Source organism: Anneissia japonica, unplaced genomic scaffold, assembly GCF_011630105.1.
Source record: "Anneissia japonica isolate Jap-2015-1 unplaced genomic scaffold, ASM1163010v1 scaffold1208_len1460985_cov181, whole genome shotgun sequence".
In the NCBI taxonomy this organism is placed as follows: domain Eukaryota; kingdom Metazoa; phylum Echinodermata; class Crinoidea; order Comatulida; family Comatulidae; genus Anneissia; species Anneissia japonica.
In genome coordinates this window covers 1,291,974-1,301,062 of record NW_022688484.1, presented here as the reverse complement: position 1 = coordinate 1,301,062, position 9,089 = coordinate 1,291,974, and the positions used below count along the sequence as shown (strand labels likewise).

The following is a 9,089-nucleotide window of genomic DNA, read 5'->3' as shown; positions in this document are numbered from 1 at the left end:
TGGTGGGTAGGGGGAGTTCAAATCTCATACTCCCTATTTGTCCCTGGTACCACGCCAGGTATAATGGGAATGTTCTGTTAAAGCCATTGGCAGCATTATGCTGATTCATGCGGAATATTCCCCATGGATCAGAAGATGATGCGCATGATTGTTCCAATTCTAGTGACTTCAATTCAACGAAAGGCTATCAAATTTATGCAAAAACATTATTAAGATTGAAAATCCTATAGGAATAGAGCAAAATAAACATTGGATTATTCAAAATATCCATCAACAAACCTACTTAAATCAGAATTCATCTATCACATGAAACATTTCTCTACTCTGACTAGATTTGACTTGACAACATTAACTCTTGAGACCCTAAAATACAGGTTTATTACTGTATTGTATTCTACTGTTTGTGTATAATACAGTAATCCTTTGGTGTAACTAAAATTACGTTGGATTGGATTAGATTGGATTTATTCGGTGTAAACACCAAGGATAGCCCACAAAAGTCTAGAAGACTTATTTCTAGTGGGGTCCTTCTGGCGGTGATTGGGCAGTACACCGGGAGAAATCCCCTACTCTTTTCAGAAAAGTGTTCTGCGTTCTTTAACATGAACATGGGCATAAATGCACACGGAACCAACGGCTTAAATGTCTCATCTGAAAGACAGTGCGCTATTGCCACTTGTATTTCAGCCCTCCAGCTGAAACGCAAGAAGAGGCAGTGATGGGAATTGAACCGGGCACCTAGAGATCTCCACAGTGGCTACCACCAGATTAGCCGACTGAGCTACTGTAAGCTCCTCTCTCCATGTAATCCAGGCATGTAGACTAGGTCCATTAAAAATTGTTCAAATGTGAATTCATGGCAAAACAATATATACTTTTTATTCTGATTTTGATAATAATAATCATTATTATTAAATTATGGATAAAAATTTAATGAGATAAAAAATAACAACAAATGACGACATTTTTTAATTCCATCATCAAAAATAATAATTAAAAAACAAAAAATAGTAAAAAGAATTTAAAAATAGCTAATTCTCAATAAAATGTTTGATAGTGTCTTAAACAATGAATTTGAACATACACTTCTATAACAGTGGCACACGTCAAATGATGGTGCATTCAAAACAATAAATTTAAATTTACTAAACAAAAAATTTATGAATTGACCAAAAATGAATGAGATAAAAATCAATCAGAAATAAAATTCAAGAATGTAGTTATACATCCATTGTTATGCCTTAAATGAAGGTGTGAATGTACTGTATCTGATGTTGCTCAACTACTCTAATATAGTTAGTCTATTACATCATAATGGCAATACAAAATGTGTTATGTAACAGTTTCGGTTACTGCATACAGTACATCCATAAACATGGACTGTGAAATAATTAAAATAATGTTGAATATAAACATTTGATATAAAAATTGTCTTTGTCAGTTAATAAAATAACTAAAAGTAAAATATTGTTTAGAAATCTATTATATAGTCCTACCTCAACAGCTCCTAATATAAATGTCATATTCCTTGAAAATGAATTTATTATTAAATTATAATATTTATAATCATGGCTTGTTGTATTAAGTGCAGTCAAATCCAATTATGCAACAACTTGTTTTCTCAACTTATTAACCTTGGCTTTTACTACAAATTATCATTATTATTTGGGTCAGTTGTCAGATACAGAACCTCCCTGATTATTTGAAGGATTTCCAAAGCTTGTGTATACAGATGGCTAATAGTAATAATTGAACATTTATAATGTGCTATATTATACAGTATATCAAGGATGCTTAATATAGCTCATCTGGTTGACTGTAGAAAGGGTAATAATGAACATAATGTATGACCTTATTTAAGCAGCTTATGACCTACTTAAAATGGTACCATCCTTTCTTCATTCCCTACCCTATAATAATAATAATAATAATAATAATAATAATAATAATAATAATCTGCGATTTGTATAGTGTCTCCTGTTGTCGTCCCAACAACGAAAGAAAACGAACAAAAAAAAATTAAACCATAAACCTACACTCACAAAACACTTGAAGCCAGCCGAACTAAAAACAACATCGTACCATTTATTGGCAATTTAAGGCACAAAGTCTGCCGATCTATGACTCACAAGTGCTCAAATGTTGGCGGTGTCTAGCAAGACAGTCAATGGACCTCACCTAGAAGTTGTTTTACTTCATGCAAATTGGCTTAAAATTATGCTGAAGGAGTAAAATTATAAGCATAATTTAAAATTATAAGCCTAACAGAATCTTCCAAAGAAACAGGGTACAGTACAGTGCATACAGGTCAATGAGCATCTCTGATGAATACTGGCGCATTATACTGTAAATGTTCAATTATTATTCTTATTCTTATTCTTATTATTATTATTATTATTATTATTATTATTCTTATTATTATTATTATTCTTATTCTTATTATTATTATTATTATTATTATTATTATTATTATTATTGAAATCTACTGGCACCACCCTAGTATATCACTTTAATACTCAAAATTTGTGAAAAGACATGATTTTAGAAGGTTGTCACAAGTTAAATTACAATGCCAATGCTGGACTACTGTATCCAAAGAACAGTAGCTAGTTTTGAGTAATTTATACACATACCAGGTGGGAAAAACAGTCTTCAATGTCATGAGCTGTCCAAGAAATGCCAACCATGAGTTCCTATGTACAGTTCAAAAATAGACTAATAGAAAACAATGAACACCAACCATTTATTGATGTACAGGTGGACAGATGATCAAGAGGGCTGGATAAAAGGATGACTACATGGCCAGAAATCAGAAGCATTGTGACCCCAGAGGCATTTAAAAAATGTTATAATAATTTTTAATAATAAAAATAATAATAAATTTATTCTTATATAGCGTAAAATGCAAGAAACCTCTAAGCGCTTTACAATGAAGGGAAAAACCAGATCAAAATAAAAGAAAAATGATTACAACAGTGAGGGAAATCAGGTTTACATTATGAATGAATATTTATTTATTTATTTTATTAATTAATTTATTTATGTTATTTTATTTATTTATTTTTTAATGTATTATTTATTTGCTTTTTTAGCACGTGCTGGAGGCAATTTAAAGATAATTTTCATTGTCGTACAAAATTGCTTATATCCAGCCTACAGTTTTAATTTTTATGATTATTTATCTAAAATCGTTCCCAATTATCCCAAGATGCTATACATGCCTTCACTTGGGGTGACGGTCCCAGCCTTGCTTTGCTTGCAAACCCACCCCGACCACTACTGAAAATTCTGCCTACAGGTCTGCTGTGCTGTCTAAGTCATGCCGCCTACCATACTGCCATACTGTTGCAGTGGCATGTTGTTGATTATAGACCAAGATTTCTACTAAGCCTTTGACTCTTAAGCCTGTCTGTGCCGTGCATACCGCCCACCATTACGGTGCGGATGTAGTGACGTGTGGCTGGTGATAGACCAGGTTTACAAGTCTTTTAATCTGAGAACTCATTGTCATTTTACTTGTGTACATAGACTTGACACGCGAATATAATCAGTTTGTGTACTTTGATCGGTGCATATTTGTACAGCATAATGATATTATATATGCCGACTTCAATGAGAAACACACCTATATTTAAAATTCAATGGTTATTTGATAATAATTCCATCTACGGCAGTTAACAATGCAAATACACACAATAAAAAGAAACATATTACACTCACAATATTATTCAACCCATAATCGGGAGGGAGGGGGGAAGAGAGTTGTAAGTTGTTAAACTACCGTAGAAACAACTCACTAATCATTAACAACTGTAGCTATTGTATATACTTTTATCTTTTTTTGTATAATATTGCACACATATTTTAATGATATTCCAAAAGATCTTCTGAAATATAAATTTGAGAGGTTTTAATTGTTTTTAATATATTGACTCCTAGATCTGATTTTGTATTAAAGCCCTGGACTAGAAAATTATTACAAATTAATTTTTCATCCACTGCCATTTAATTATTAATAATTAAACGCCATAATCTAGTCTATCGACACTTGCAGTTTGCTGTATAGTGTGACTGATGAATAATACAATAAAGATATATAACAAGATGCAACATTTATGAAGCAATTTAACAAGGTGAAGGATAAATGAACTCAAAATCATAATTTCATAATTTAAAACATATTTAACACTTGTAATTAATATGATCATTGAGATATTGCACGATTTTTACTTCACTGCGCTTTTTGTTTTATTTTTCATTAAGCTCTCTCAATATTTCTGTATGAATTTCTTAGTCTGCATATTAAGTACTAATAACATGCAAGATTATAGATGCTAAATTAAATATACTGAACAAAATTATAATTATTTAAATAATAGTTCAGTTTTTTTACATGATCTTAAAATGCAACTGATTGAACACATTGGACGATAATGTGATGTTGGACTCTTTTGTCGCCCAACATCACTTTGGCCTTTGAAATAAAAATATTAATTAAAACAAAAGTATTTGTGATTATATTTACCATCCTACTAGGACATCTTTCCCCCCTATAACCACTACCAAAGGTGTTATTCTGGGATTTTTGCCCTAGGTGGCCCCCATGGTTCAGACCCCTGCTGGACTTGTTGGACCACCTTTTGGGAAATATCTGGAGTACCATTGCAGACAACCAAAGACCAATTAGCTTTTTATCTACAGTAGTACACCATAATCTCTAAGCCCTCAATAGCTCAAACATGATTAGGATACTGGAAAGTGGAAGCTGGAAGCAAAACATAATGCCACTAATTTTCCATGAATCAATTCAGCCTAGGTGTAATTTTATCAATATGGTACCAATCTACTTACAGATACATATAAGTCAACCAAGTGGATAATTATACAGTGCCTGTTGCTATGGAAATGAAATTAGCAGTATAAGCATCTTATTTAATTATTTCTCAAATTATCAATTCCTTAAGTATTCTAAAAAAAAAAGTTATTTTATGACAGTTTCGCACCGATAAACCTGCGATTATTCCTTAGTGTTGATTTAAATTCATAATCTGACATTTGATAAGGTCGTTCAAAATAATTTTACGGTCCGGTCTTCAACGATGAAAGGTGAACATAAAAACAATCAACAAGATGAGGATACAATCTGCCTAAATAAGCCTACCTAAGGCTTACACATAACACTAATAATAATATGTACGCACAAAACAGCATCATTTATTCATAATGAGGTTCCTCCTCATTAATATTAACATATTTTTTTTTTCACTGGCTGAATAATTCCCCATCCTAATAATACAGTATACTTAGAATATTTTATAAGCAAGCTTATTACTCATCTATTCCAGAATCAAAATTTACATAGGTAGATGGAAATTACTACAGCCAAGAAAATCACAATGAATAACTACTTACCAGATGACTTCTAAATCATAGAAAATATCCTTTAAAAAATCATCTAATTTGAAAGATCCTACAGACAAAAATGCTCTTTTCATATGCACATTGGAAGTGAGATGAGTGTAACATAAATTCCAGCATGCAGTGTTGCTAGCTTTTCCAACTGTGTTTGACAAGCCTGTGGTTAATCATCTCCTCTGTGTGAGCTTACCTATACAATTACTAAACACACGAGGGCGGTAGAGATATTTACACATCTGTACAAAATTAAGTGGGAGTGTTATAACAGTTGCACAATGTTAAAATCTACTACACAAATTTCCATTGGTCAATTATATTTGGTGTTTATATTGAGATCTAGATTGCCAGTTTTTCACGGATTTTAAAATGACCAGTATGAAGAATTTCTATATCAGAGTTCGTTCAAAGTTTCCATTATTTTACTAATTTCTATATTTGCTTAGATTTTGTACTCTTAAACTTTAACAGACTGTAAAAATTGTTTACTTTAGTGTGACTTCACCTGAAATGGACCAAAGTACATGTTGGCTTTATGACTCACTGTTACAATTATTAAAAGGATTGTGGTTTGAAATTCAAACTTAACGAACAATCAACATTGGATTCCCAGTCTTATTCATGTTAATGACTGGATATAAAATAACATGAATTGATTAGGAAATTCAGAATTTTTTTATGGCCAGGAAGTGTGTTGTGTTTGTATTCTCTAAATAATTTATGGTTATTGACTTCCTAGATGGAGTACAGTATTATTTATTCTACTGCCAGACGTTTTCTTTGAGTGCTTTATAACTGTAATCGATCAATTACTCACCAGAAAAAAAAATATGTATGATGAAATATCTTCACAGACAAAGTAAAAAACAACCACATAATCTTTTCAATTGAAGAAAATCTTGGCCATTCACTGAAAAAAAACAACAAAAAAAAACAAGAAAAGATGGAAGTAATGACATGTAAAATATTGAATTTTAAAGCCATTTCATTTCATATATACAGTGCAGCACCACACAGTTGAACTACTGTACGGTACAACATTTATGGACATGTACAGGTACACAGAATCTCCCTCACCCTCAATATGAAGGTTACTCGAGGAGCCAAACAACAGACTCCAATTAAAACCGATCTTGTGGCTGTACCAAAGGTAGGCTTAGCAAGGGGCTTAATGGCTTTTAGCACCCAGTCTAGCTTGAAATTCCGGCTAAAATCGTGCATAAAATCATGGCACTTTGACAAAGGATGGGCCAGCCAGGGACTTTAACTTCCAATTTCACCCCGGTTATTTCCCACACTTGTGCTACTGAGTCCTCAGAAATATATCCCATAAATGCTGCAACTTCCCCCATAATTGCCACACTTGTGCTACCAAGTCCTCAAATATATACCCCGTAAATGCGGCACCTCCCTGTATAGAAATATTTAAAAGTGAGCCCCCAAGACTCAGGAACAATACCTTTCAGCCAACCGCACTTTATGAAACAATTTGTTACGATACTTGCTATAATAATTCATATTTAAATATAATTATATTCACTATTGTTAAATAAGCATGAGTGCTTTCTTAAAAATAAAGCTAAAATTAATGGCAATTTTTATTTATTTTTTAAATCATTCAATTATGAAACTTCAGTCTATTAATGGACACAAAACATTCTTGCCCTATATCTGACATCACCCTCAATCAATCAATTTAATCTAAATAATTAGTGAGTTACATGTAAATTAGACATTGACCTTGGCATGACAAAGTCAATTACAAAGTCAACTAATGTTTGAACTCCTTAATTCAAACTAGGATGAGTACTGTACTTGTTTTAGTGCCTCGCACCATCACGTAATACTTGCACAATTATTCTTCTTTTAATTAATATATTTTTATTCTTTTTTTTAACGTTTTTATTTATTTAAAAATATATTAGACATATTGATACAAAACCAGATGGAACTATTGAATCTTTTTTTTTTAATGTTTTAAATTTTGTGTGTGATGATAATTTACTGATGTTAGTACAGTAGAACCTCGATTTTACGTACGGTACGGGACCGGAGGGCGTACGTAAATCGAGGGATTCGTAAAATAGAGGTTGGGTTAAATTTATGGTAACCCTTGACCTAATATGTACGTAACGCTCAATAAACGTATGAACGAACGATGTTACCTAGGCTAGACCTAGCCTCTACTGTAGGCCTACGAATAAAACCATGTGTTTAGTGTTTTTATTCATCAATTTACAATGTCATATTATAAAGTGTTCAAATAAAAACCATGTGTCTAGTTGTATTAATTCATCACCTTATATCTTTTATTTAACTAAAGAATATGAAAATATTATAAGATTACCTATACGACAAAGGTATAACTTGGGAGTTCCCCTTCATGCCTATTCTAAACAACAGAGCTGTGGTGTTGTCTAGGCCTGTTGAGACAAACTAAAACCAATTAGCATTCGTGTACGTGAAACAGCAACCATGTGTTATGCACTGGGCGAGCCAACCAATTAGCGTTCGTGTACGAAACTATGTCTAGTCACCTTCGTGTAGAAAATTCGACCAGACGATTTTGCCACACAAAGCTAAGGAGGAAAGCAATTATTTTGAGCACCATCGGTAGTTGTTCATCTCACTCAGTTCACGTGGTTTTAGATTATAACAACCCAACAACCCGATATTAGACTCAATCTGCGTTGCTGTTTAATGAAAATACGTTGCATTATGGTTTGTTTATTGTTATAGTTTATTGTTATAGTCTTTTTACTTATGGTTGCTCTGAAAAGGGCTGTTTGTTTTGAATATTTTCGGGGTTTTTTTTATAACGTCATCGTCGATACGAGGCGTACATAAAACCGAGGGTTCGTATAACTGGGGTACGTAAAAACGATGTTCTACTGTACAATACTTCTTAGTCCAATAAGTAGTAGAAGAGCACCACTTATCATATGGCAAGACTTTTTTAATACCCTGTTTCGCAAACATTTCAAAGATCGTCAGAGGACGGCAGAACAAAAATAAAAATAAAATTTTGTTTTCTTATTATAGCAAATATTTCTTCCAAAAACACTCAGATGGAGGAAAAAATAAAAATGAAAATGTTAATGGTGAATATAAACAGTGTAGTAATGGGATGGCTAAATACTTTAAATGAGATTCAGGAAGAAATATACATATTATCATATTTTGGGAGATTTCAAGGCCATGACGGGCATAATAAAAATAAAGAAAAACTTTTTTATACAAATTTACATTTTTTGTGGTGTCGGGTGCCCTAATTAGCCAAGAAATCTGAAAGTTGAAAATGATGTCTACAAGAAGTAAATATAAACAATGAAATTCTAACCACAACCCAATCAAAATAGGATTATGAAAAAATACCTACCGTATTTTATAGGTAGAATATTTACCGGTTGTACATATATATACTGTATGTTACATGTTATGCTATCATAATTTGCAATGCACTATTAAAATTACATAGATATTTTTTTGAATTTCTTTTGATAATTATTTATAATTGATTGTTATTGATTCTATTGTTATTTTCTAAATGTATATATATATACATACTCGCCACTGAGGAAGGACTAGTGTTGTCCGAAAGCTCTGGTTCTATTTCTGGCTGTTTACTTACGTTTACTTTTTAGCTGTTGCTTATCATTTTTGTATCTCTACTG

The 9,089-nt window shown here is 32.2% G+C and overlaps 1 long non-coding RNA gene across 1 annotated transcript in view; it reads right to left on the bottom strand.

Annotated features, from left to right (window-relative positions):
* LOC117122340 overlaps positions 1–6,327 on the bottom strand; it is a 33,154-nt gene extending 26,827 nt beyond the window's left edge. The window contains exons 1-2 of the long non-coding RNA XR_004447699.1: positions 6,233–6,327; positions 5,413–5,608 (exon numbers count right to left, since the gene is read on the bottom strand). This is a non-coding gene — a long non-coding RNA (uncharacterized LOC117122340). The remainder of the gene's footprint in view (positions 1–5,412; positions 5,609–6,232) is intronic.
* Between the last annotated feature and the right edge of the window lie 2,762 nt (positions 6,328–9,089).